Raw genomic sequence first — 11,046 nt, 5'->3', positions numbered from 1 at the left:
CCAGCTCTCTTCAGGTCATTGACCAGGTCCTGCCGTGTAGTTCTGGGCTGATCCCTCATCTTCCTCATGATCATTGATGCCCCACGAGGTGAGATCTTGCACGGAGCCCCAGACCGAGGGTGATTGACCGTCATCTTGAACTTCTTCCATTTTCTAATAATTGCGCCAACAGTTGTTGTCTTCTCACCAAGCTGCTTGCCTATTGTCCTGTAGCCCATCCCAGCCTTGTGCAGGTCTACAATTTTATCCCTGATGTCCTTACACAGCTCTTTGGTCTTGGCCATTGTGGAGAGGCTGGAGTCTGTTTAATTGAGTGTGTGGACAGGTGTCTTTTATACAGGTAACGAGTTCAAACAGGTGCAGTTAATACAGGTAATGAGTGAAGAACAGGAGGGCTTCTTAAAGAAAAACTAACAGGTCTGTGAGAGCCGGAATTCTTACTGGTTGGTAGGTGATCAAATACTTATGTCATGCAATAAAATGCAAATTAATTACTTAAAAATCATACAATGTGATTTTCTGGATTTTTGTTTAAGATTCCATCTCTCACAGTTGAAGTGTACCTATGATAAAAATGACAGACCTCTACATGCTTTGTAAGTAGGACAACCTGCAAAATCGGCAGTGTATCAAATACTTGTTCTCCCCACTGTATATAAGCCCTTGACGACAATATAACCTTCTGTTTTGAGGACGTGAGGATGACGGTCTGATGTCAGAATGGTTCAGATAATAACTACAGAATGAAGCCAACATCAGCATGAGCTTTGGTTGCGAATGGTATGAACTTTGAACTCTTATTCACTACAGAAGTGATACCTCCTAGCCGTTGAATTGGCAACAGCCGCTGCAAACGAGGGTTAGGAAGGAGCAGACAGAGTGTCCCGTCTACCACACAATGACGTTACTACAACGTATTAAATTTACCACCAGAGACATTCTTCAAAGGACTCGGTTGGGCAACACGGCCTTCCATCTACCACCATCCTACTGAAGCGCAGCTCAGCGTAAATATTTATTGTATTTTCCTTTTCCAAATGGGCGGTAATTTAGAATGCATAAGATACTGTATTTACGATAGCACAGCTTCACCCTTTGTTCCTCAGTCTTCCCGCTCTTTCACTCAAACCCAGCCTCTTTTCTTTTGTGTAACCAGCTGTCATATCTGTTCCGCCAGCTAGGGACGTTTTCCTTTATGACGTAATTTGTAATCAAGTTATGATTTTAATATGTGTATGTGTAATTCTGTGTGATTAGTTAGGTATTTAGTAAATAAATTATTAAACCCAATGTTGTATTGCCGATTCAACTTGTTAGCCAGGGTTTGTGCAGATAACTAAGAATTTACAACTTTCAGATGAGACTGAATTAAGATGACGATTAATATTGACTGCTATTGATGTAAAATATTACTAGGTCTTTAAGAGTTTATTCGGAAGATAAGAGCTCTATAAATATTATTTCGTGGTGTCCCGACTCTCTAGTTAATTACATTTACATGATTAGCTCAATCAGGTAATATTAATTAGGGAGAAATTATTTTTTAGAATAGCATGTCATATTATTTAATCTGGCATAGCCAAAGACACGATAGAAATAACACACAAAAAGAAACAAAATACTGCAAAGTTGCTTAGGAGCTAGAAGCAGAGCTGCCATGTCTGTTGGTGCTATCTTGCTTCAATGCAGAGTGCCTGGATACAGCTCTTAGCCGTGGCATATTGGCCATATACCACAAACACCAGAAGTCCCTTATTGCTATTATAAACGGGTTACCAATGTAATTAGAGCAGTAAAAATATATATTTTGTCATACCCATGGTATACAGTCTGATATACCATGGTTGTCAGCCAATCAGCATTCAGGGCTCGAACCACCCAGTTTATAATGTTATATAGACTGTTGGTTGTTTAGCAACAAACCTGAGTCATACACAACTATGGGCCAACACAGACAGGGTTGGCATAGATTGTTGACAATATGTAAGCTATATTTAGTCTCCAATGTTTATTGAAAACATAAATACATTTGCACATTGAACACTTGTTGTCTCTCAAATACATCATTACAGTTATTGGTTAGCTAGCTAGCTAATTTTAGCCAGTTAAAACACCTCAAAACAAGATATGGTATTCATTTGAAACGAGCTGAATTGAGCCACTTACGATTCCCCAGATGGCAGTTTCTTGTCATTATTGTTAGCAATCTGGCCATCCAGAATCACAACAACATGCTGACTTCTGCCCCAGGAAGTACACACATTGTTTTTGTGAGGTCAGCTAACAAACCCATCTATAGGTCTTCTAACAATATATGATTTGTGGGTTTCTGTCTATTAGTTTTTGTACAGAAATAGTCCGATTTTTTTCAATTCTATCTATCTCAAACACACGCTATAACATGTTAATTGTTAACTGTAGTTGATGGCAAACAGGGTCTCTAACTGGGTCAAAGGTTTCATAGTGGTGTTGATTGTCACAATACAGTGCATTCAGAAAGTATTCAGTCACCTTCCCCTTTTCCACATTTTGTTACATTACAGCCTTATTCTAAAATGGATTAAATGAATTTTTTAAATTTTTGCAAATGTATTAAAAATAAAAAACAGAAATACCTTATTTACAAAATTATTCAGACCTTTTCCTATGAGACTTGAAATTGAGCTCAGGATTGAGCTGCATCCTGTTTCCATTGATCATCCTTGAGATGTTTGTAGAACTTCATTGGAATACACCTGTGGTAAATTAAATTGATTGGAAATTATTTGTCTATATAAGGTTCCACAGTTGACAATGCATGTCATAGCAAAAACCAAGCCACAAGGTTGAAGGAATTGTCCATAGAACTCAGAGACAGGATTGTGTTGAGGCACAGATCTAGAGCCTTGTTCAGGTGACCAAGACCCTGGTCACTCTGAAAGAGCTCCAGAGTTCCTCTGTCGAGATGGGAGAAGTCTTCAGAAGGACAACCATCTCTGCAGCACTCCACCAATCAGGTATTTTGGTATTGTGGCCAGATGGAAGCCACTCCTCAGTTAAAGGCACTGTAATGATGTGCGCTGAGAGTCAGGAAGCAAGTTCAGGGATTGAGTGTTTTCATAAGTAAACGTAACATAATATTAAACAAGAAAACACGAACAACGCACAGACATGAAACAGAAACAATAACACCTGGGGAAGGAACCAAAGGGAGTCACATATAAAGCGCAGGTACTCAGGGAGGTGATGGAGTCCAGGTGAGTGTCATTAAGCGTGTACCGCTGGTGACAGGTGTGCGCCATAACGAGCAGCATGGTGACCTAGAAGCCAGCGAGGGAGCACACGTGACAGGCATAAGACATACCACTTGGAGTTTGGCAAGAAGCACCTAAAGAACTCTGACTATGAGAAACAAGATTCTCTGGTCAGGTGAAACTAACTCTTTGGCCTGAATATCAAGTGGCACATCTGGAGGAAACCTGACACCACCGCTACAGTGAAGCATGGTGGTGGCAGCATCATGCTGTGGGGATGTTTTTCAGCGGCAGGGACTGGGAGACTAGTCAGCATAGAAGGAAAGATGAACGGAGCAAAGTACAGAGAGATCCTTGAGGAAAACCTGCTCCAGAGCGCTCAGGACCTCAGACTTGGGCGAAGGTTCACCATCCAAATAGGACAATGACGCTAAGCACACAGCCAAGACAACGCAGGTATGGCTTCAGGACAAGTCTCTGAATGTCCTTGAGTGACCCAGCCAGAGCCTGGACTTGAACCCGATCTAACATCTCTGGAGTGACCTGAAAATAACTGTGCAGTGATGCTCCCCATCTAACCTGACAGAGTTTAAGAGGATCTGCAGAGAAGAATGGAAGAAACTTCCCAATTATAGGTGTGCCCAGCTTGTAGCGTCATACCCAAGTTCCAACAGCTAGGAGACAAACACTTTTGAGTGTTTTCAGACACCCAACCCTTTGAGTTTCACTTCAGGATAGGCTATTACTGCTGTGAGAGAACATTACAACATAGCATCACAGGCTTACGTTCTAAGGTTTCCGCACACACACACACACACACACACACACACACACACACACACACACACACACACACACACACACACAGAACTGTTGTGGAAATGGTAGCAGGGTGTATGTTTGCATAGACAGATCAAAGAACTCATGAACTGTCAGATGAAGAAAAACCTCAGTGTCGACATCCTGAGCTTATCTCTCATGTCATCTGTCCTTTCACTACTGGGTGATATCTATCAGTTCTTCCAGCTCCCACTCATCCTCCATATGACTGTAAACAGGAGTGGGGGGTTTAGGGCAGAAAACAGAGATCTTCAGAGAAGTGGGCTGTCTAGTTATCTATGAGCCTTTAGTCTGAATGGAAATACTAAGGGAAGTTAAGTTGAGTGGGTGATCTGGGTGGCTGGGGATATTTAACCTGTGAAGTTGAGTTGAGTGGGTGATCTGGGTGGCTGGGGGATCTTTAACCTGTGAAGTTGAGTTGAGTGGGTGATCTGGGTGGCTGGGGGATCTTTAACCTGTGAAGTTGAGTTGAGTGGGTGATCTGGGTGGCTGGGGGATCTTTAACCTGTGAAGTTGAGTTGAGTGGGTGATCTGGGTGGCTGGGGGATCTTTAACCTGTGAAGTTGAGTTGAGTGAATGATCTGGGTGATCTTTAACCTGGGTGGAGTGGATGATCTGGGGATCTTTAACCTGTGAAGTTGAGTTGAGTGAATGATCTGGGTGATCTTTAACCTGTGAAGTTGAGTTGAGTGGATGATCTGGGTGATCTTTAACCTGTGAAGTTGAGTTGAGTGGATGATCTGGGTGGCTGGGGGATCTTTCACCTGTGAAGTTGAGTTGAGTGGGTGACCTGGGTGGCTGGGGCTATTTAACCTGTGAAGTTGAGTTGAGTGGGTGACCTGGGTGGCTGGGGATCTTTCACCTGTGAGTGAAGTTGAGTTGAGTGGGTGACCTGGGTGGTTGGGAATATTTAACCTGTGAAGTTGAGTTGAGTGGGTGACCTGGGTGGCTGGGGATCTTTCACCTGTGAGTGAAGTTGAGTTGAGTGGGTGACCTGGGTGGTTGGGAATATTTAACCTGTGAAGTTGAGTTGAGTGGGTGACCTGGGTGGCTGGGGATCTTTCACCTGTGAGTGAAGTTGAGTTGAGTGGGTGACCTGGGTGGTTGGGGGCTCTTTAACCTGTGAAGTTGAGTTGAGTGGGTGATCTGGGTGGCTGGGGGATCTTTAACTTGTAAAGAAAATATGACACACATATGCCCACACATGCTGATAAGAAACAATATGCAGGGCATGGGAGGACAAGTCTTGGTGATTTCTACTGTGATACATTGCATGTGGCTACAAGTCCATCCCTACTTATCGAAAAGATAATCTGAAAGTCTTACAGGGACAATGTTTTGAAAGACTGTAAATCTGACATGATATAGTGGGCCTAGAGCGAAGGAATCCCTAGTGTTAACAGGAAATTCTAACCAGTTGTACCAGCTCCAATGGCCTAGTTTAGACATCCTGTCATCTCTCAGTGCGTCAGTGTGTGAGTGACAGGCAGATAGAGAGAGACACACAATGAAAGAGGTCAGGGGAGTGTACTGTATGTTAGGCATGCACTGGGCAAAAAGGGTCCATTTCAACTGGGGAAATAAAGAAGTGAGAAGCTGTTCAGAAAATACCTAAAATAAGTTATCTCAAAACTGAGTAGCTAATTTGAGATGTTTAATTTACCTTAATAACTAGAATCAAAAGAATTTGCTAATTTAGCCAGCAGCCAGTGGGGCTAACTAGCTAACTGGTAGCCTAGCCAGCTAACAACAAAATTGCCTTCCTTTCAGGCAAAACATTTTTTTATCCCCTATCAAGCCTCAAGGTGACAGATAACGTTTTAAAACATTTAGGTGTATTTTGTATTACTGGTTAGTATACGCTAGCTAACTTAGCTAGCGTATACTAACCAGTAATACGAAATACACCTAAACGTTTTAAGGAAGGCAATTTTGTTGTTAGCTGGCTAGGCTACCAGTTAGCTAACTAACTTAGCTAGCAACTTCGCTAGCTAGCTAGCTAGCTTGTTCCAGATAGTTTTCTCGTCATGAATGAAGATGGTAGAGTAGCTACCTTGTGTTATGATTACGTTAAATTATTAATGATTTATGCATTTACAGTTTGGAGTGGATCACAGTCCGACACTACCACCACGTTGGGTCTGGACTGTGAGGGACCACCACTGACATGATGACCCAATCTGCACCCATCTCATCCATCCATTTTTATTTTCTGTTAAATATACTGAACTAAATGCAACATGTAGCTTTGGTCCCATGTTTCATGAGCTGAAATAAAACATCCTAGAAATGTTTATTACGCACAAAAAGCTTATTTCTCACAAATGTTGTGCACAAATTTGTTTACATCCTTGTTAGTGAGCAATTCTCCTTTGCCAAGATAATCCATCCACCTGACAGGTGTGGCATATCGAGAAGCTAATTAAACAGCATGATCATTACACAGGGGCACCTTGTGCTGGGGACAATAAAATGCCACTCTAAAATGGGCAGTTTTGTCACAAAACACAATGCCAAAGATGTCTCAAGTTTTGAGGGGGCGTGCAATTGGAATGCTGACTGCAGGAATGTCCACCAGAGCTGTTGCCAGAGAATTGAGTGTTCATTTCTCTACCATAAGCCACCTGCAACCATGTGGACGGCTGATGAAACTGAGGAGTATTTCTGTCTGTAATTAGGCCCTTTTGTGGGGAAAAACGACCACCAGGTGGGTGGGCCTATGCCCAGTCGTGAAATCTCAAGATTAGGTAGGGCCTAATGAATTAATTTCAATTGACTATTTCCTTATATGAACTGTAACTCAGTAAAATCATTGAAACTATTGCATGTTGCATTTATATTTTTGTTCAATATATTGAAAAAAAAACACTTATAGCAAAGATAAGTCTAAATGTGCATCTTTACAGAAAACGTATGTTGTGATAGGAGCTCTGGACTTGCTGTGCTGCATTTTTTTTTTAAATAGCAGAGATGTGCTTTGGAAATAGCAACGTGGTTTAAATATGACGATGTTGGCCTTTGCGTGCCTTCTAACCTACTACTGAATATTGTGCAAACATATGCTCAGATCTAACATACGAGGATGAATATTAAAAATTAAATATCATGTAAGGATATCTATTGAAATTATGCATTTTTTAAAAAACGGATACATAAATGATCAGGTAATGACTAGAGATTATACATTTCTGAAAATATGTGGATTCGTTCATGCCTAAGTATAAAGGCTTAGATATGCCAGCATGTTGACACATACCTTTCCAGAGTTTGAATATTCTATAAATATGTAAACGGGTGCCATGCGCATCAGTTGCATGTCTTGAATGTATCTCAGCCCAGATACAGTTGAAGTCTGAAGTTTACATACATTTAAACTCAGTTTTTTAATCCTCGTAAAAATTCTCAATTTTAGATCAGCTAGGATCCCCACTATATTTTAAGAATGTGAAATGTCAGAATAATAGTAGAGAGAATTATTTATTTCAGCTTTTATTTATTTCATCACATTCCCAGTGGGTCAGAAGTTTACATACACTCAATTAGTATTTGGTAGCATTGCCTTTAAATATACTGCTCAAAAAAATAAAGGGAACACTTAAACAACACAATGTAACTCCAAGTCAATCACACTTCTGTGAAATCAAAATGTCCACTTAGGTAGCAACACTGATTGACAAAACATTTCACATGCTCTTGTGCAAATAGAATAGACAACAGGTGGAAATGATAGGCAATTAGCAAGACACCCCCAATAAAGGAGTGGTTCTGCAGGTGGTGACCACAGACCACTTCTCAGTTCCTATGCTTCCTGGCTGATGTTTTGGTCACTTTTGAATGCTGGCGGTGCTTTAACTCTAGTGGTAGCATGAGACGGAGTCTACAACCCACACAAGTGGCTCAGGTAGTGCAGCTCATCCAGGATGGCACATCAATGCGAGCTGTGGCAAGAAGGTTTGCTGTGTCTGTCAGCGTATTGTCCAGAGCATGGAGGCGCTACCAGGAGACAGGGCAGTACATCAGGAGACGTGGAGGAGGCCGTAGGAGGGCAACAACCCAGCAGCAGGACCGCTACCTCCGTCTTTTTGCAAGGAGGAGCAGGAGGAGCACTGCCAGAGCCCTGCAAAATGTCCTCCAGCAGGCCACAAATGTGCATGTGTCTGCTCAAACGGTCAGAAACAGACTCCATGAGGGTGGTATGAGGGCCCGACGTCCACAGGTGGGGATTGTATTTACAGCCCAACACCGTGCAGGACGTTTGGCATTTGCCAGAGAACACCAAGATTGGCATATTCGCCACTGGCGCCCTGTGCTCTTCACAGATGAAAGCAGGTTCACACTGAGCACGTGACAGAGTCTGGAGATGCCGCGGAGAACGTTCTGCTGCTTGCAACATCCTCCAGCATGACCGGTTTGACGGTGGGTCAGTCATGGTGTGGGGTGGCATTTCTTTGGGGGGCCGCACAGCCCTCCATGTGCTCGCCAGAGGTAGCCTGACTGCCATTAGGTACCGAGATGAGATCCTCAGACCCTTGTGAGACCATATGCTGGTGCGGTTGGCCCTGTGTTACTCCTAATGCAAGACAATGCTAGATCTCATGTGGCTGGAGTGTGTCAGCAGTTCCTGCAAGAGGAAGGCATTGATGCTATGGACTGGCCCGCCCGTTCCTCAGACCTGAATCCAATTGAGCACATCTGGGACATCATGTCTCGCTCCATCCACCAACGCCACTTTGCACCACAGACTGTCCAGGAGTTGGCAGATGCTTTAGTCCAGGTCTGGGAGGAGATCCCTCAGGAGACCATCCGCCACCTCATCAGGAGCATGCCCAGGCGTTGTAGGGAGGTCATACAGGCACGAGGAGGCCACACACACACTACTGAGCCTCATTTTGACTTGTTTTAAGGACATTACATCAAAGTTGGATCAGCCTGTAGTGTGGTTTTCCACTTTAATTTTGAGTGTGACTCCAAATCCAGACCTCCATGGGTTGATAAATTTGATTTGCATTGATAATTTTTGTGTGATTTTGTTGTCAGCACATTCAAATATGTAAAGAAAAAAGTATTTAATAAGAATATTTCATTCATTCAGATCTTGGATGTGTTATTTTAGTGTTCCCTTTATTTTTTTGAGCAGTGTACATCCACAGGTACACCTCCAATTGACTCAAATTATGTCAATTAGCCTATCAGTAGCTTGTAAAGCCATGACATAATTTTCTGGAATTTTCCAAGCTGTTTAGAGGCACAGTCAACATAGTGTATGTAAACTTCTGACCCACTGGAATTGTGATACAGTGAATTATAAATTAAATAATCTGTCTGTAAACAATTGTTGGAAAAATTACTTGTTTCATGCACAAAGTAGATGTCCTAACCGACTTGCCAAAACAATAGTTTGTTAACAAGAAATGTGTGGAGTGGTTGAAAAACGAGTTTTAATGACTCCAACCTAAGTGTATGCAAACTTCCGACTTCAACTGTATTTACCTGGATTGATATGGTGGCTAGGAGATTTCTGAGGTACTGATTGTATGCATGTAGAAACTGTCCCATTACGGAGAATATCCTAGCTCCATATGAAATTAGGAACATGCGTAGCTGGAGCATGTCTACTCCTTATATCTGATAAAATGTCAGATATACGGGAAATATATAGATAAAGTTATATCGATATTGAGTCTTTTCTCCCAGTTACCGTGGTAACTAAATACACTCACTCATGATTCATCCTGGTTGAAAGGCAGAACAGGGCTTCCTTAAAACACACAGGGGTATTCCACATAACTTCCTTCTTACAACTGGTTAATGAAGGTTGCGCAACAAGTCCAGGCCCTGCTGTATGTACTCATGTATTTCAATGTGATTAGATATCATATATGCAAAAATATTTTGAACGAGAGAACCTTTGAATTTAACAAGGAAAGGCAGCAATGTTGTACACACACATACACAGACAAACACACATGCACAAACACAGGCAAAAGAGAGCTGAACAGGACCAAGGTGTACAAAACTCAATTATTTTATTAAACTTCTATTTTATGTAATCTGTATATATAAAAAGTTCTAAAGCCATTGGCCCGAGACTAGAACAGTGAGACTGGCGTGTGTTTCTTATCACATTTACATTAGTCTTCATTATTCGCCAGTGGCCAGAATAGTACAAACAGACAAGAACAAAAAGAGACGTAAACTAAAGAAACAAAATAAACACATACGGAAGAGTAGAGGAAACGACTGCACAATGCAATGTTGTGTAGACGGTCCGTCAGACTAGTAGAGAGAAGAAGACTGGAGGTCCTTGGGAGACGGAATAAATAACAGAGGAAGCTGCTTTGCTTACAGTCGATTGGCCATGCCGGCCAACCCCGTACTCCACTTAGCCGTGATTGGACACGGGGATCCGAGGGGGCGGGCAGAGGGAGTGGTGTATAGAGGGTGTTGGACCAGTGATACTGTGGAACCATAAGTGCACACCAAAGGGTGTGTGGATGCGTGTGTGTGCACATGCATTGCCCTATTTGAATGTACAGTTGAAGTCGGAAGTTTACATACACTTTAGCCAAGTACATTTAAACTCAGTTTTTCACAACTCCTGACATTTAATCCTAGTAAAAAATTCCCTGTCTTAGATCAGTTAGGATCCCCACTGTATTTTAAGAATGTGAAATGTCAGAATAATAGTAGAGAGAATTATTTATTTCAGCTTTTATTTATTTCATCACATTCTCAGTGGGTCAGAAGTTTACATACACTCAATTAGTATTTGGTAGCATTGCCTTTAAATTGCTTAACTTGGTTCAAACATTTAGGGTAGCCTTCCTCAAGCTTGCCACAATAAGTTGGGAGAATTTTGGCCCATTCCTCCTGACAGAACTGGTGTAACTGAGTCAGGTTTATAGGCCTCCTTGTTCAGAACACACGCTTTTTCAGTTCTGCTCACAAACTTTCTATAGGATTGAGGTCAGGG

This window comes from Oncorhynchus tshawytscha, linkage group LG22 (genome assembly GCF_018296145.1).
Source record: "Oncorhynchus tshawytscha isolate Ot180627B linkage group LG22, Otsh_v2.0, whole genome shotgun sequence".
Taxonomy (NCBI): Eukaryota; Metazoa; Chordata; class Actinopteri; order Salmoniformes; family Salmonidae; genus Oncorhynchus; species Oncorhynchus tshawytscha.
This window is presented reverse-complemented; position numbering follows the sequence as displayed.